At 39.0% G+C, this 19,153-nt stretch overlaps 1 protein-coding gene across 1 annotated transcript in view; it reads right to left on the bottom strand.

Moving 5' to 3' along the window:
• Nucleotides 1–19,153, bottom strand: part of LOC121958794 (melanopsin-A) — a 62,318-nt gene that overhangs the window by 31,317 nt on the left and 11,848 nt on the right. Inside the window, exon 2 of the mRNA XM_042507919.2 lies at nt 5,035–5,178. The gene's annotated coding sequence lies outside the window, so the exon portion shown is untranslated. The remainder of the gene's footprint in view (nt 1–5,034; nt 5,179–19,153) is intronic.

The following is a 19,153-nucleotide window of genomic DNA, read 5'->3' as shown; positions in this document are numbered from 1 at the left end:
ATGAGCACTTTGACAAAAAATGTCCAATGGTTTGGATTAAAAAAAAAATCTTTTTTTTTGTTCTTTTTTTCCTTTTTTTTGTTAATTATTGTGGCGATTTCTTCTTAAACTGCTCATTGCCTTCTTCTTATGTTTTCGATAGAAATCTAGCTAATTTGTTCGGGTTTCAAACAACAAAAGTTATTAATTGTAACCCTGGTTCTGTGAGCACATTCCTCTGTGGGTTTGTGCAATCACTCCAGTAACGGACATATTGGATGAAGAAGTACTAACAAAACACATTTTTCATGGCAGTAAAAGTACACAAGTAACCACTAACATTAATAACGACTCCATTCATTTTAAAGGAGAACTTAACACCCTTAACCCTAACACCTAGTAAAAATCTTTGTTTTTGCTGACCACCAGTGATTGACTTTCTCAGCTTGTTGCACTGATGTAGAAGTGTACTAATGTTGTGTCTCAGTAAACCGTCAAATCAAAGTGAGCTGGGTTGATTTCTGTCTTTGCTGGTCTGTTCTGGTCCTGAAACTGGTTGGATTTTATGAAAACTTGCTGAACCAGCATTTGCCATAATGACAAACTTTTAGCAATTTTAAAAGTGTCCTGCAGCACAGCACTCAATCTAACTTAAAATGCATTAGTAATAAGCAATATGACAAGGTAATCAATATAATATTATGGTCATATAAAGACGGTCCAACAGGCCGTGTGCAATTTACTGCAAAGCCGAGGCCGCTGTCGGCAATATGACGAAGGTTAAATTTCAGTAGAGGTGAGAGGGGAGGAGCAACACACACCCTTTGTGTCTTCCACTGGGGTGAGGATACATGCCAGTTAGTCTTGTGTGTAGTATGACAACACTTTGGATTTGAAGCCAATGGAAGAGCTGTCCTTACTGGCTACAGACATGTAAGCTGTTGTGAGCTGAGCTTTCGTCGGACGCTGCCTTTCTATTTATATCTGTTGGGCGCTTTGAGAACGCTGCTATAGAAGAGGAACGGGTGATTAGTGAAGTTGAAATGAGGAACTATCTACACAATACCTTTTTATTTTTCAAGAAATACCTAAAACACAATGTCAGCTGGCTGGAGGGAGATTGCTGGGAAGCTAAAAATTTCTGCAAAATTCAAGCTAGGCTAACATTACTTGTTGTTGGCTATGTTGTATGTAATTTCCAGTAAATATCACAATATAAAACAAGTGTTGATTTAAAAAGCAACATTACAAACAAAGGATGATAGCAGGTCAGCTATTCACCCATCGTTGAAGTGACAATGTCTCGTGTCGTGTGCATAGCTGATAAATACACAGTTTGTTTACATGTCATAACAGAAGTGCATATTTAAAGGGTTTAATGTGAAGAAAAAGCTCCAGCATTGCAATACAATGTGTCAGTTGGATGCTTGATTTCTGCTGGAACAAGGTCACTATGTTCAAATCAGGAGCGACTGCTGAGTCAATTGTAACACCTTGTAAAATTCTGAATACGAGTTCAGTCTGGTGTTCGGGTTAAGCGCAAACCAGAAAGGGCAGATAATCTTGTCTTTTTTTAGTAAGAGATTGTCAGTCAAGGTCCTGGAAGTGGACCATCATCCCATAAAAAGTCAAAACATTTGTTGTGAAGGATTTATATAGCCCTCCAACTACATTGTTTTGACAGGATGCCAGAGCGTGTCACCATTTTCCTGTTACCAAACTGCCCCTTAAACTGCTTGAGACTATGCAGTTCTGCATCCAATTATACAAAAGGACTTTACTGCGTCAGGGGGCTACCAGAGTGATTGACAGCAGCCCAGTCGTCAGGATAAAATGTTGGCATTGTCCATTTCTGCAAACTATGGATGAGTTTCATTTGTATGTTTCATACGTATCATATTAACTTTCCTAAAGTGACACGGTTTTGATTACATGTATATGAGAGTGACTTTGTCATCTAGAGGTGGAGCGGATGGTGGATGGTGTGACACCTCGGTGAGAATGCTGCCAAACTGCAGACTACTGTTCAAGACCAACAAACAACAAAACCAGCTATTTTTTAGTGAGACATTGATGGCATTCCCAGCAGCAGTTCATGCCACCAAACCAGGCTGTTTTTTTAGCAACAGGTGGCATTTCTAGCTATTATTGTCTTGCTAAAACCAGCTGTTTTTTTGAGAAATATCAGCTGCATTTCAAGCAGCAACTGTGCCACCAATAACGGCAGATTTTTAGCAAGTTATGTGGCATATCTAGCTATGATTGTGCCACCAAATCCGAGAGTTTTTAGTGAGACATCAGCAACATTTCTACCAGCAATTGTGCAACCAACACTGTCTGTTTTATAACAAGGTATTGGCCACATTTCCAGGAACGTCGGTGCCACCAACACCAGCTTTTTAGCGAGACACAGACACTATTACCAGCTGTCATTGCGCCACCAAAACCAACTGTTTTTAGCAAGATATCGACTATTTCCAGCTGTGATTGTGCCACAAAAACCAGCTATTTTAATGAGATATCAGCAGCATTTCCCATTGTGATTGTGGCATCAAGAGGGGCTGTTTTTTAGTGAGAAATCAAAAGCCTTTCCATTGACAATTCTGTCACCAAAACCTGCAGTTTTTTAGCAAGACATCAGCTGCTTCAAGCCACAATTGTTCCACCAAACGTGGCTTTTTTAGCAAGACATTATCAACATTTGCAGCTGTTATTGTGCCATTTAAACCAGCTTTTTCAAACCACACTATAATCTTTTCCTAACTGTAATTAAGAGTTTTTTGTTTTAACGTGTGGTAAAAATATAAAGTTTTAACATATCTGCTAGATAATAACATCAAAATGTTACATATTTGTGGTTTGCATAAATGTACGATGCCATTATTTACAATTGGGTTGTTTGAAGGGCTGCAACAACGAATCCATAAAATCGATTATAATCGTTTACTAAATGTGTGGGCAACGAATAACATTATCGATTCACTGTGTCGTGCGATTATTACGTCACTCGCTGTGTTGCGGGACTGTTTACGTCACATGCAGACGGAAGAAGCCGGTGTTTGAAAGAGGCATGGAGGAGGAGAGAGCACGTTTCAAACAAAAACTTCAAAAGTTTGGGAGCACTTCATGTTATGCAGAACAAGGAAGTTTGTGAGCTGCAAAATATGCAAACGAAAGCGAAAGTGAGGAGGAGGAGAGCTCAACGGCAGAGTAAGTCCTGACAAAAAACGACACGCTCAGTTTTAAAGTAAGGAAACGTCACTGTATATTATAAAAGCTGTCAACATATCTGATTTTTCAGTTATTTATTATTTGTAATTTAATATTATTTTGACAGCTCGGGGATGTTCAAGCAACTGCCTGTTAATGCACTTTTTGCACTGTTGTCAATAATAATCTGTTTTTGAACAAAGTGATGGGAGAAAAAAAATGCTCATTTTATTATTATTTCTATCTTTATTTTTTTATTCCAAATCATCGATGAATCGAAAAAATAATCGACCGATTAATCGATTATCAAAATAATCGGTAGTTGCAGCCCTGGTTGTTTGTATATGAAGACAAGATTCATCAGTTTGGGAAACAAAAAAGCTTTAACGGCAATGAATGCATTAAGAGAAGAGCACAGGGGGCAACAAGCCACTCCTGTCTGACATAACTGATGATGTCTAGTGGTAGTCTGCTTCTACAGATGCTGGCACTGGTGTTTCAATGCTGGGTATGTGGAGGGCTTTTGGGAAAATGCAGTATCTCAGAGGCCTGAATTCAAAAGCTTTCTGCATCTTTTAACAGCAAGGCAGATCAGACTCCCCCTTATTCCCTGTCGAATTAAAATTCCTCCATCCAACTGCCTGTCCTCACCAACACATCTTTGCTGCCCATGAGATGCTGCAAGTGTCTTGGTGGACCAGCTGCTCAGCTTCACTAGCTCCTGCTTTTTAAGTGTGCATCCAAAGGTGCATACAGCCAATGCATGAGTGAATGAGGATGCAAGACGTGACTCATTTTATTTGATTTTATGTCTTTATTTTATGGGAAATAACAAGAAAAGAGTTATTTCTCCCCGTTTTCTGTTGGAGCTATGAAATTGTTCCCCTGAGCCACAGTTTCTGTCCTGCACTGAAGCCAGCAGGATGCTCTTTCCTACACTGTCTGAGGTGCTGGACTTGTGAACTGGAGACAGTTTGTTTGATCTTTTTTCAAAGACAGAAGACAACCACCAACACATGTGATGGACTTCTTATGTGACAGCTGATGTTATAGTGTCATTTGAGACAGCTGAAACAACTGACATTTAGAAAATCTATCTGTGAGTACACGTGTAGGTCAGACCAAGACACCGGTACGACAGATTTCCCAGAAACCGCATCTGGGGTCAGTACAGACAATTCAGAAAGACAGAGATGCATTGGAAATCACGCAGCAGATCAGTCAGTAAAGGAAAACGTGGTTTTATTAAGTAAATTTGTTTTTGATATTTAGCCTCTTTTTGATTAGTTACCTTAAACAAAAGCTGGTTCTGGTTTCTCGCACATATAAAAAAGAGTTTCAGATAACAAGATTTGATGTTAACCTTGAAAAGGAGTCTACAGAAATGTGAGCAACACTCAGGGATTTTGTAGGATATATTGGCAAAAATGAAATAAAATATTTTTGTTTTATTTAGTGTATAACTGCCTAAAATGAGAATTGCTGTGTGTTTATTTGCTTAGAATGAGCCTTTTATGTATAAAAGGGTATCAGCAGACAGCAAAAATGACTTAAAAATCATTTTCTAAATCTAATAATTTTTTGCAGTTTGTGGAACATTTTTTACAAAGTTGCTCATCGACTTTTTTTCCAAATATTTTTGAAAGAAATCCCATTACTTTGCTCACGGTTCAAAGTTTTAAATACTTGTGATGGGCATCTGAAAGCAGCACAAGAAAAGTGATTTAGCTCCAGGTCTCAAGGGTTAAACCCCTAAACCCAAAAATATGCTGTAAGACACAAACTCAAGCAGGAATAATAATAATAATTCACATATGCAGCAACAATACAGGTGCTCGTGCTTACCTAGACACGGGCATACAGGCAACATGAGACACTTGAGGTCATCTAGTCCAGCAGATGCTAAAGGTGTCAGGTAGTGTTTGGATCAGCCCAGGTGATTGTTTTCTCCTTCACGTCCTTCGTTCTCTCTGAGTGTCACCAACGCTCCTAAAATCACAAAACACCTGTGACAGGGCTGTGGGAGGCTGTGCCGGTGTCAGATAATACAGGGGTAAACAAAGCTGACAAATATACACACATTTGTGCAGATGATGTAACATAAAGGTGTGCACGCACACACACACACAATCTTCATGCACAATGCTTCCAGCATAGTAACATTGTTTTAGGAGGAAACAATGGCAACTTCCCTTTTCAGGCCCAGAGAGTACAAAGGAATTCCCACAGGAGGTGCAGTGTTTGGTTTAGGATGCTAAATACAATTTGTTCTCAGCTCTGGACCTTTTATCTTCTTCCACACAGGGCAACAAAACACATTTCCTTTTTTTTGTCTGTCTGCTTGTTTGTTTAATCATTTCTCTATTTTCTTTTTTACATGTTCAAAATAAATAAAATCACATCAAAATTTCGTAGGTAACTCATTCGCCAATACAGGTTAACTGTAATAACCCATTAGCACCCATTTTAAAGTAACACTGTTGAGCTACTCAATTAATGTCACGGGGTTTTCACATCCATTTGATTTGATTGTTCTTGTTTTAAAACAAAGAGGCTGAACTGAGAAATAAATATTTCATAATAAAGTAATCTCATAGGTTTTAAATTAGTATTGGTATAGGTTAAGTATTGGTTTAAAAGCTGCATTAGCAACACCAGCAGGAGCAACAAGTACTTTAAAGTGACAGATAACCAGCTGTCAAACTATTCAGCTACTTTTTGTGCAAACTGTATATAAGGCTAAGTTAGCCTTATATACAGTTTGCATTTTTTTAAATTTATCTTCAGTTATATTATAAAGATATTATATTACCCACAGTAATCATTATTCTAAGTTTTTTTACTTTTTTATTACTATTTCACCACCTAACATTTGCACTACCTCCATTAGCACGTAGATAATCTTATTTAGTGACAGCTCTATGCAGGGGTGGAATTGAGTCAAATGACTTGGACTCGGGCCACATGACTTGGACTTGACTTAGACTTAAGTCACAAATCGAATACCTTTAGACTCAACTTGATGAAATACAAAAAAAAAAGACTTGCAACTCTTGGAGAGGGACTTTAACATCAGTGACTCGAACTAAGTGATTGAAGCTGGTAAAAAACACTGAAAAAGGCAGTTTCACATAAAAAAAAATCTGTTTTTCCGCCATTGACACCGAGGGGCTGCAAACCACAGTGGCCAACACCAAAATACGAAACGCCATTGACACTATCTGTTGTGAATGTTGCATTACAATTAGTGAAAAACGCATTATGACTTGTTTCAGACTTAAAAATAATCAAAGTTTAGTACTTGTCTGTCTTAACTTGGGACTTAAGTGTAAAGACTCAAAACTTTGATTTGCAAAACAGTGACTTGCACCTCTGGCTCTCTCTTTAGTGGAAAAACCACCATTTCACTGCTGTGCTTTTTATTTAAGTTTCTATTTTTTTATTACTGTGTGCATCAGTGTTTTGTATGAGTCTGTAAACTAGATGTCTAAATTTCCCTTGGGATCAGTAAAGTTTATATCTATTTTTTATATCACCCATTTCCTGAAAAATATTTCAAATTAAAACACATAAAATTAAATGTAAAACCTCCAGAATACATGAACCATATTTATCAACATTTAATCTCCACAGCTATTTGTCCTTTAAGTTATAAAAAAAAAAGTGATCTGATTAAAGTATTGTGCAAATTATGCTAATTGAACTTATTTGCAACACAGCATTACAGGGGATTTTCATAAAGCAACCATTGTGCCCAGAGTAAGCATGACACATTTTGCCTCCAAGGGGCTGGATTAACATGAATAATTATAGGGACAGATGAAACGGTATTACTAGAGCCTTACTGGTCATGCTGCCAAGCTCTCTGTGCCCCCCATGCTGGTATTAAATGCATCAATTATTAAAAACTGTGTGTTTTACCCACACACTGCTGATGGAGTCAAAAAAGCATAAATCAGCTCATTAAAAACACATTGACCAGCATCTGTATGAGTGTGTTCCTATTAATTTGGTTATGTAAGGAGGCTGGCAGAGGCTGCATGCAGAAGCTGACACTGGTAAGCTGCCCTGGGACCTGGAATCACGCCAGAGCAACCAGTTCAACAGCATACCGGAGCTAATGTCAGAGTTTCTGGGACGCGACCGCTGAAATCGACAGAATTACAATCTGCCCTCACGATCGCTCAATCTCAAAGTCAAACACGCTGCATTCATGAAAGTAAACCTATTGTTGCAAAAGAAATATACCGGATATGACAATGGAAACAAAATTATAACACAAAGAATGATTAATCATAATAACAGTTAACAGTGATAAACAAAATGGAAAATATTAGGTATAGTTCATGCACTGATGCGTAAGAACTTATATATTTACTGGTATGCATTTTATGAATCAACCCAGATTCTTGTACTGCATCAATCTAAATACATTTGTATTTTTTCAGTAAGATACGTTTTATATATATACCCTAAAATTGATATTTTGACCAGGCATGTTAACTCTCTTTTGTGTGCTCTAACTGGCAACATTTTACCTCTTGGCGGCCGTGTTTACAGTAGCAGCCACGTTACAAACTGACGCTTTCATACGACTGCGGAGGGTCCCCGCTGAAGAAAAACAGCATGACCAGCTAATCATAGTTAAGCTTGTTGACCAGCTTGTTTGACCAGTTCAAGGTATTCTTTTGCATATTTTTTGATGGTTTAGTTGGTCATACCAGCTTGTCTTCCTAAATTCTGACTTTTAAAACAGCAAACGTGTTTTAAATTGTGATAATTACTGGAAATAATGTAGGATATGGCTAAGTGTTCTTGGTGATGGTCATCACCAAAAGCTTTCAGCCCGGACTCTGCAGACTTAATTAATATAATAATACATTCTATTCTGACGATGCTTTAAAAGGCATTCAAAGGCACTTTACATGGAATTAAAAACAGAAAAGTAAAACGGATAATAGCATAAAAACAACAGCAACAATGAAAAAAATAATAAGGCCCAACTTCAGTGAGGTTTCAAGGATCACAGAGGCTGTTTCCTCTAATTCTGGAGAGCGCTGAAGTGTCTTGCAAATGAGGAATGGGTGATGAGATGGTGATGACTCGGGTAACAAATTAAAAAAAAAAAAACAACAACAACAACAACAACAACAACAACAACGAGAGAAAGTGTCTTTGTGAAGTGTTTTTCCATCATGAGATTTTCACAACAGAAAATGCTGCATGTAAAGCAGGCTTAATTTAACTGTTTAGGCATTTGTGCTTTTAAATATGAATTTATGATACATTTGAGATGTTCACTTTGGTGCATTATACTCGTGATATAAGTCACATACTGCTGGTGTCATCAAAACCTGACAAAAGAAAAGAGCAATTGGAGGGGTCAAAATGCAACACAACAAAAACAAGCTAACAGGTGTCATTTACTGCCACAGGACACAACACGGAAATCTGAACAGAGCAGCTCGCACCACTAACCTTACGTTTCTGCATCAAAAAAAAGCTGTTGGTCTTGTTGGCACATGATTAAATAGCAGACTGTTACTTAAAAAAATGGCAACACTGTGAGCTACATTCAGCGATCACACAGTCAACAACAACACATGAACAAAATAAAACCCATCTGAAAGCTTTCATGTTCACAAAACATGAAGGAATCTGCCTTCAGTCTGATACTGTGAATTAAAGATGATGTATCTACAGTCTTTCTGTCTCCAAGTATTTGCTTTTTTCATGTTACTATCTCTGTTTTTCTGTCAGAGCTCAGTGCGGTGCTCGTGGGATCAAAAAGCTCCCGGAAATATCTGGTTGGAAACATCGCCCTTGGAAGACAGGCGTTTGATCGGAGAGATGTAACATCCTGAGGTGGGATGGGAGAGGGTGCGAGAGCCAACAACGGTCATGTTGGTCAAAGCCCCTGGGTGGCTGCGAGGATACATCCTTTGTAACACATCAACATTTTCCAGGACAGAATTCTCAGCTTTGCTCTGTGTCCACCTGCACTGCACGCTTTTATCCTGGTGATAAATGCTGAACTACCATTCGAAAAAAACAAGGAGACGGCAACAAAGGAGCAAAGGCAGCACTTCCTCTGTATCGACATTTGGGATCACGCTATCACACAAACTTGTGACAAACTTTTTAATAACAAAGTGCATTATTTTGGAGTATATGTATCTGGTAATTTACGTTTATCTCTGACAGAAGTTTGGCTAAATGTAAAAATGTGACATTGTGTGAGTGCCGAAATGACGAGACGAAGAGACTGAGTATGTTTACTCTCACTTAAAAAAACAGTAACAACATAAGCTTAGGACCAGCTCACAGTGACAACAACCGGCGATGCTAAAACTGCGCCAACAAAGACACTTCATTACCCAGAAACCCCTTCTCTCCATTCTGAACTCTGCTTCTTAAAGGAGCAGCAGTCTCTGGTGAATGTTTCTCACGTTTCCAATGTGAGTCACCACAACATTACCCTAAAACTATACTCTGCTCAAGTACTTCAATAATGATATTTACTATAATTGTGTTTTCAGATTAAATGCAGTTAGCCAACCCATCAGCCAACACGTCACAAAATTCTCACCGGCTCTCCTCCCATTGACAACAGCATGAAGATGCGCTCTGTAGTTGTAGTTATATTAAGTCTGAGGGTTCAAGAAACAATGAGGCAAGAAGTGCAGCAGTTTAACACCGATTTTGTTTTGAAATGAAGGCGTCAAAGGATCTGGGCCTCTAAAAAGATGGACTGGACTGCTGGAGAGGGAAAATACCTCATACGTAAGCGCTTCCACGTTTAAGGGGCTTGCCTTTCCATTATTGTTCACATAACACAACAACGTTGCCTTTGATTGGACATAATGACGGCTAGTGCGGTGGCTGCAACAGAAATAAACCTGCGGATGTTTTGAACATCCATCTCCATGCTTCGGGGAATGTTTTCGCGAGAGGAGAACTCGTATAACATCACGAGAGAAGTGGAAACAGTCATCTCACAAAGTTATCGCTCAAGGTCTGCACAAATCTGAAATGGAAACCCACCCAGTATCACCAGAGGAAGATGTCTCGCTGTCACATCATTAACCTGCTGGCTGTGTTTTATTTCGTGACCTAACAGTTCATCTGCTCACATCGTGTGTAAAACTTCTGCTTTAAGCATCATAATATGATCCACATTAGGAACAGACTCATAACTGGGATACAGATATTGAGTGGGTGGCAGTTGCATTCTCAGCTCCTGTATAATATGTAATAGCGATCAGGTGTTGGCTATAAATCCAGATCAAAACGCATCACTGTGTGCCAATCGTGTGTTCACAGCATTGGCAGCGAACGACCCGCTGGGCTGCAAAATATATGAAAATGGCAGTTAGTTTGTGAACCATGCCTCTACAGCGCACTGCACAACTAAAGTGTAAAACATATCTACCATGCTTTACTAATTTTAATTTATAAAACATTGCATTACTGCTCTCTGTCTTATTGTTATCTGAGCACAAAGGGGGCTCTGCTTTTTCTTCTGCTTGCCTTTTATCATCTCTTCACCTGCACACGTGCTCTGTCTCGTGGGAACTCACTGACAAATCAATTTGTCTCATGTTGCATTCAGAAGATGAGGGATTTTAGTAAGATACAGATTATGCAGACATGATGTACACCTTGTAATGTTCTGTAACATACGCAGTAATTCTGTGAGTGAAAATCTCATGCTGATCATACCTGCAGCTCAGACTGCTTGCGGTGTGGAGGAGTCAAAGACATTCCTGCACAGATGATCAGTGGCCTGGATAATGTTTGAACCACACAGGGATATTAATAAGCAGATTAAGTTCCATATCATATTCTGAAAAGGATTTAAACTTGGATAAGCCATAACGGAGACTAATGTTCATGCAAAGGTGCTAATTTGCTGATGATGTCAATGATATGAAAATGGCCAAGCTGAGGGAAGCTGAAAATACAATACGAAACTATTACAGCTGTTACGAAATGCCATTGTGAGGAGACCAGAGGTCCAAAATGTCTAGAAACAGCCCTGACTTTAAGTTACTGTTAACAATCTGTGCTCTTTGAACTTACCGCAGTAAATAGACGACCTTGAGTCTTAACAGCCGCCCGCAAATGAATGAGGGGGCTGCGTGAAGAAATATTTGTGTGGATCATCAGAATCCTCTACAATATTTGGAGTTTGATGATTTTCTATTTTGGAATTCCAGCAAGGCAAGGTAAGGTTATTCAAAGTGCAAAAGAAAAACATTATAAAAGGACTTTTAAAAGAAAGGAAAAGCCATTACAGAGCAGAATAGAATAGAATATTAAACAAGTTAAAATTATAAATTAGAAAAGTTACAGGGCAGAGCAAAAAATGAATTAGTGTGCTATTTAATGAAATGTGGCAGCAAACAGGAAAACCCTCCGCCTTGATTTAAAAGAACTGAGAGTTGGAGCAAAGAGTGTGTTTCAGATATGTCGTATATACAGTATATGACCCCTGTGCCTCAAACCAGCAACACAACACAGCAGAATACATCTGACAGATTACTTCTTTTCACTGCCAATGCATGCATTAACAACCTCAGGTCACAACATGTCCATACACTCCCACAGAACCACTTTGGCTAATTAAAACTGTTAAGAGGATATGATCAAACACAGGTGACTGAACAGTTCTGTGTGGCGGACATTGGGTATCAGACGGGAAAAGAGGGATAATGCGAATGAGATGAGGAAGGCAGAAAGGTCAGAGACCACTGAAATGTGTGGAGAAGCACGAGATGAAGAGCGATGAAGAGTTGTGTTCTTCAATCCTGCCGAGGGCCCTGAGCTCATCAGCAGGACCGTCAGAGGGGATCAGGAGGAGCGGGGATTACCAGCAGAATGGCAAGACAGGATCTCTGTTTTATCACAATGAACATTAATCCAGAGCTAAACCCTATATATCACTGTATACACAGTCACATATAATGGATATAATAACACACACACACACACACACATGCAGCACTGATTCAGTGTCAGTGACATCCGTTTGATACCATCCTTTTGAATTTTCCTGATACTTTCTCTTACAAAATAAAAAACCACAACAGGTGGGTTTTGAAAAAAAAAAGATTGTGCTCCCTGTTGAATGTTGATGAAATAAACAGGACTGTGATGTGGTTTAATCATGTAAAAGTCACTGTTGACTTTTTCAATATTGTCTCTAACCATTACAAAGAGCTGTGAGTGCCGAAACATGATGGAGAAGAAGTTGGATCATTTGTTAGTTGCTACGGGTGATTATTGTATGGATACTGTAGGGAAAACAACTGAGTCAGATTGTGAGAATTTTGCAGATTTGCATTTTGGGACTGGGCTGTTTCAAATCAGTAGCCTTGTATATAGGTAACATCTTAGGGCACACTCTACACCTTCCAGAGAAAAACACGGACTGCAAAAACACTTCAGTCATCAAATCACAGGTTTAGATTTTGGGCGGTACGCAGAAGACATGTGCCTCTCAATATTTAAAAAATGCACATTTTGTCCTCCCCAACAGAGTGCCTGAGAATGAGTCCTAAAACCCTGAAACGAGTTAGCATCTCAGCACATCCTGCTCCCTCATCTCAGAGTCAATGAGTTTTTTGAATGGGTTTTCGGTTAGGAGCCTGAAATAAGGTCTGCGGTTAACACAAGCTTAAGAGACTTTCACATTTTGTCCCACGACATAAAATACGTCACTAAATACCCTGTTGATGAACTCTGAAGCTTTTATGTGTCTGAAAAAAGGCAGTTGCCAGCAAATGGCTATTTGAATATAAAGAAGTGTAAAATAGAGATACTCATGTTATCTCATTTAAAACTTAGCTCTTCAATAAATAATAATAATAAGAAAATACAATATATGTGTCTGTGATTTATTGAAGTATAAGTTGAAGAAGCATAAAGTGGAGGTGCTCAACTTAAATAGCTTAAAAGTATAGCACTCGAGTAAATGTAGGCCTACTTATCTGCTTTCCACCTCTGAGACACAGAGATGTGAAGCCATGTATGTTTAGTGTCTCATGCGTATGTTATAGAACAATATAAGGTGTACATCATGTCTGCATAATCTGTATCTTACTAAAATCCCTCATGTTGTAAATGCAACGTGAGACAACTTGATTTGTCAGTGAGTTCTCACGAGACAGAGCACGTGTGCAGGTGAAGAGATGATAAAAAGGCAAGCAGAAGAAAAAGAAGAGCCCCCTTTGTGCTCAGTCAGATCACAATAAGACAGAGAGCAGTGTTTCCTCTTCCTGGAGAGTCCGTCCGTCTTCTGCCTTCTGGTCACTACCCAAAGCTTGTGACCGCAGGTCGAGTCAAGTTTATCACTGAAGCCCAGATACCATAAATAATGTCTCAAAGGGATTTACTGGCCAACAAAAGCAATGACCTGCAGACAAGCTTTCTAAGAACACGAAAAGGAAGACGACTTGAGGAAAGGATGTTCATTGAGAGGTGCAGTTCAACAAAGGTTACGAGTTAGAAAAAAAATAAAATAAAAACAAAGCTATTACAGTTTTATAGAAGACGAGAGCCACTGTTGTCACAATTATTTTTAAAATCCTGCCTTAAGTTAATTATCTCAACAACAAATCCTCATTAAATCCAAATCCTCATTTTACAAAATAGGTCTAAAGCCCCATATCACAGTGATACTCAACTTACACCCCCAGGCCCTGTGTAGCCCCTGATAGGGTTAAATAAAGTGACTTACACAAGGGCCAATGGAGGATCCCCTGACAGATGTCCTAGCTAGGTCCCTAATGTCCCAAAATCCTAGAAATGCCCTTAAACCCAAGAAATGTTCTAAAATCTGAGAAATGTTCAAAAATCCTTGAAATGTCCTAAAATTATAGAAATCCTCTACAATCCTAGAAATATCCTAATATCCCCAAATCCTTGACATAACATCTTTAACTTAACATACCTCAATTATGTGAATGGGACATTTTTGGACAGGCGACGTATGTTGGTCTATAGGTCAATTTTGCTACTCTTCAGTTTACTACACTGTGCACTCTACACATACTACTCACACTGTTATGATACAAAGCCAGTTGAAAATCAGCTAAATATCCCTTTAATTTCTTCACATGAAGCAACTTCACCATAACAGCTTGAGGCAATCTGACTTTTTCTGGAGCCATCTGTGGGAAGATAAAATAAAAGCTGTTCTGCTGTCCTGTGACCAGGACCGACTCTGCAAAGCTGTTCTGACACAAACGGTTGGCTATAGTTTCCTTTCTCTTTGGAATGAGCGAATGCTCTGCGAGTGAGTCGCTCTGCAGGAGCGATTCAATGCATGAGTGTTTTCTGATGCGCTGCCCCTGTCCTTAAAGGGGACCTATTATGCTTATTTTAAGGTTCATACTTGTATTCAAGGTTTCTATGAGAACACGTTTACATGCTTTAATGTAAAATCTGCAAAACCTGTTGTGTGTGCGAAGCCAGCAGAGCCTATGACAGACTCTTGAAAAAAAGAAGATAAGAACGAGAAGCAGCGAGAAGCAGCGAGAGGAAACCCTTCAGTCTATAGCTTTTCGTAAATGTTTTGATCTTTAAAAAATAATGTTTTTATTTATTTGTTTTTTTTCTAAAGTGGAAATTCTCAATTTAATTTGGCTCTAGCACAAATCTGCTTCCATTGGGCTTGGGAAGGAATCGTGTGGGTTCATGTTGGGTCAACCTAATTTTCTGGGTCGATCAAAGCTCTAATTTGGTCTCCACCAACCCGGGGGAAATATCCGGCTTGTTAGTTGCTAAATACTCCACTATGTTCACCAGCTGCTCTTGGCTGTAAACGTCTGTCTATTTAGGTGACTTGATTATGTTTAGGAAAGGACTGACTAACGCTTTTAAGATTCAGAGTTTTCATCTGACAGCAGTGAAATACTGTGGTGGTGAGGTCAATCTGTATGCTTGATGTTTGCAGAAGTCCAGAATGTTCTTGGTCTTTTGCCACATATATGCAAAAAGCAATATATTTTTCTTAAATAAATCTTACTGATGTGATTGAAGACAAAATAAGCTCTGTCAAGGCTGTGTTTGAACAAATAAATTATTGCTGCAGAGCAAATTGGAGTTGATGCCTTGGTAGATGATTGATTTGCTCCATTGGAAACATTAATTCACATGCGAGGGGAGGAGCGATGTAATGCTGCAATCTTAAACGAGATCCTAACAAGAAGAGATGGACCCTTTGACTTTGGACTATGTGGGAAAAAACTAATAAACACAACCCGATGAGCGAAGCAGAGAATATCTGCAAAAAGACAGGAGATGGAAGGTTTGGAACGACGCTCATCAAGTCATTTTCTACCCTGACGGAGTGCAGAAGATTGCACTGTATTATGTTGTTTGCATGTTCATGCTGACATGCACAGTACAAGGTGAACTGATTACGAGGACGGCACTGAATGAAACAGAGGCCATCACTTTTTCACAACTCGACAGCTGATGTGTCTTGGTTTGATGGAGTTACCAAAAAAAAAAAAGCATTTGGCTGCCCCGTTTACTCCTCACATAAAAGGCAACAGATTATATTAAAATGGCATACAAGAGATTAAAATGGCACGGCGGGCGAAGAGATTTCATGCAGCTGGCAGACAAGATCAACAAGGGCATGTCAAAACTGACGAACAGCCAGTTGGACTCTGTCCCTATGTGTATGTGTGTGCATAAAATGAAGAGATTAGGGGAGAGAGCATGAATGAGGGAGAGAAAATATTAATCATCGGGTTTTGGAAAGTTTAGACAAGGTCGAAGAGTGAGTGTATGCGAGGGGAGCAGATTTGAAATGTAGAATAAAAATGAAAACAGAACAGTTAGAATTAATTTTCAGTGACTTAAAAAAGAAAAAAAATGATAATGTGTCAAACGGTTCACAGATTTCGATAAAAGAGGCTGTGCCAGATAAACCTCTTTACTCCCAAATGACTCCTGTAGTGAAGCATTCTGGGGTAGAAAACGCAGCCTCGACTTGTGTTGTGCAAGTTAACACTTCATTTGCAGGTGCTCGTAGCTCAAAGCTTAATTCACACGGATTAAAATGAACTAGTTCCCGCTCATCTTTTTTCACAGTCCATAATTATGTCTCCCCTTTTTTGGTCAGATGTTTCAACTCATTGTGTTTTCACATTTGTTGCAGAGACCCAGCAGGCACAGTTTACAAAAAACAAGAGATTTTTTCTGTTGGAATCAAGGGTTTTCCACACAAACATTCATTGCTGGAGGCCTGCCACAATTTAAACATCTGCCGCCACATATTGCTTTTACATTTTTGGAGCTTTATTATTCATTAGGAGCACTTATATATACCATTTGCTTATTTATTGCACCACACTCTCAGAGCACAGACCATACTCTGGGCACAGATGGAGCACAGTGAAAGTGAAACTGAAGTGTTGATTGCGCTGGGTCTAAAAGTTTGCTTTCACTCGCTTCTGCAGCAACTGCTCTTCTCATCCATTGGTCTGGTCTTATCATCTCTGAACTAGGGATACACTATATTTTATTTTTTGCTAATATTCAATATGCCGATAAATAACAACTCAGTTGGCCGATAACTGATACAGACATTGATATATCCACTTTCTTCCCCACCCAATTTAATTATCAAGAGCAATTTAGTGTAATTAGAATTGTATTATACATACTCTTATTGTGATAGCCCAAAAGAAGATGGAGACATAAAATACAGTGCTTTTTAATGTAAAGGGAAAAAAATAACCAATGACAATTTCCACCTGCTCCGCGATAACCGACCACGCAAAACATCAGAATTTAGAGATGGGACATAAAATAAAAGACACACAAACACATCCAATAAATTAAACATGCACATGCAGTCCAGAGAAATTGCGTCCAAGGCAAAGGAGTGCACATTCTTTGGACAGATGATGCAACTACCCATGTAAGTATGTCCAAGTTATTTTCCTGTCGCTCATGTAAGAGCATGCACACACACATTCAGACAATGCTGCAACATGCCGGTGTTGTGACAAAGCGTTGAAACATGAATGCTCCTTTAGCGCCGTCATGCACACCCAAGCCGTAACATTGTGGGTAGGAAGCATTGTGGTGAAGCAGTGGGTGGACAACACAGATGAATCCAAACATCATTTTCACACAGTTTGAGACTTCTGATGTTCTTTACTGAAACAATAAACAAAGGACATGGATGAGATCTAATTAGGCTTTTGCTGCCTGCTCACAGTGTACATAAATTAAACACAAACCCTCGAGGACACAGAACAATGTTTACAGTGCAGGGCTGCCAAGTGTGAACCACTTTTAAATACATACATTCAGATCCCCTTCTTACTCTGAACATACATGACACTGTGCCTCCCTGCAAATAGCTATTAGCTTCCCTATTGATAAATCAATTCTTTATTACCACAGCTAAGAATAAAGGAATGGGACTCCAGTTCTATTTTGTGGGTTTTCTCTCTGAATTAGGGGCCATGATTAAGAGGGATGGCCGGGGGCATTCGTATTGTGCCACTACAGGTGAAATTCTTGGACGAAAGTGAAAGCATTTACCAAGAATGTTTTTATTCATCAACAGTGAAGCTATTTTCTTGATTAATCAATTCATTTAAACTACAAAATGTTTAACAAAAAAATTATGAAAAGAAATTAAAATTACCAGAAGTCCAAAACACAAAGAAATTAGTCAAAAAACAACTTATTTTTTACAAAAACTTAACAAATGGTGTAAAATGTGTTCATTATTGAGCTTAAAGGTCTGTTCATACTGAGCCAGAGCCCATTTCAAGTGGCGAGATTACATACAAAGTCAATGCAAAGACATGATTGACTCAAAGACACAAAATTTGCGCTATTCACGTGAGTTCAAATTGTTCAACTTGAGCTAGAAATTTGTGAGACACTGTGTAGTGTAACAAAAGCCTACCTAGTTGAGATACACCCCAAAAATAGAGGACAAACATTGTGGCCGGCCTGTGTGCACCCGAAGCACTACCACCCAGTGTTTTTTGGTTTGATTTTTCTTAACATCGGTACTGCACAGAGACACTTTAACAAAGATTAGGGTTAGGAATTCAGTCAACTATAACATGGGATTACATGGTAAATTCTATAAAGTATATTTGCGACTTGTGTAAGCTATTTTGTTAAGCTGCATTTTAGCAAACTGTTCTGAATAATTTAAACTGGTCTTTAATTCTGGACAGTAAACGATAATGCACTGCTGTGACAGTTTGTAAAATAATAGTGTTGCCATTGGTTCACGCAGAGTCAGAGCACAGAGCCTCCATGTTGACTGCGTTCACATCATTTTATTTCAGCTATTGCTTGTACTTTACATTCGCCAGTTGCAAAAAACTGCAAAGAACACTCCAGCTGCTGTATAGGCGTGACTAATGCAACACAAAAATTTGCACGGCATTAGGTGCTAGTATGCAGATTATCTTCGCAAAAAAGCCATTTTAGCTTTTTCCCCATTTCCAGTCTTTAGGTTAAGGTAATGGGTACAAATCTGTCAGCAAGAAAGTCAATAAGTATAATTCCCAAAATGTTGAATTATTCCTTTTTCATCCAGTAATTGTTTCAGCATCACTTCCAACACTGAAGGGCATGTGGCCTGCAAAGCCTTCTGTGCCGCTAGAGGATCACAGTGTCTCCCAGTGGGCCGATCAGATAGCTAAATTGACTTGGTTAAACTGACAAGTCAGCTTAAATGCCAAAGATAACATGGGGTTTGGCTAAGGGGCTGAGAAGGGAGATGGGGAGGATTGGTGAGACAGGGGCCCATCTGCACAGAGATCAGGTATGTAAACATGCCACACTGAGCCTGTTAAACCTGGTTCACAGGAAGCTGCACTGATGTCCTTATGTAAACCAACAATCATTTAAGTCCACATCAAGCTAGCCCAGTATATATCGCATGCATGCTACACACACACACACACAC

Source organism: Plectropomus leopardus, chromosome 19 (genome assembly GCF_026936395.1).
Source record: "Plectropomus leopardus strain MGB_pleo_1.0 chromosome 19, ASM2693639v1, whole genome shotgun sequence".
Lineage (NCBI taxonomy): Eukaryota > Metazoa > Chordata > Actinopteri > Perciformes > Serranidae > Plectropomus > Plectropomus leopardus.
This window is presented reverse-complemented; position numbering and strand designations above follow the sequence as displayed.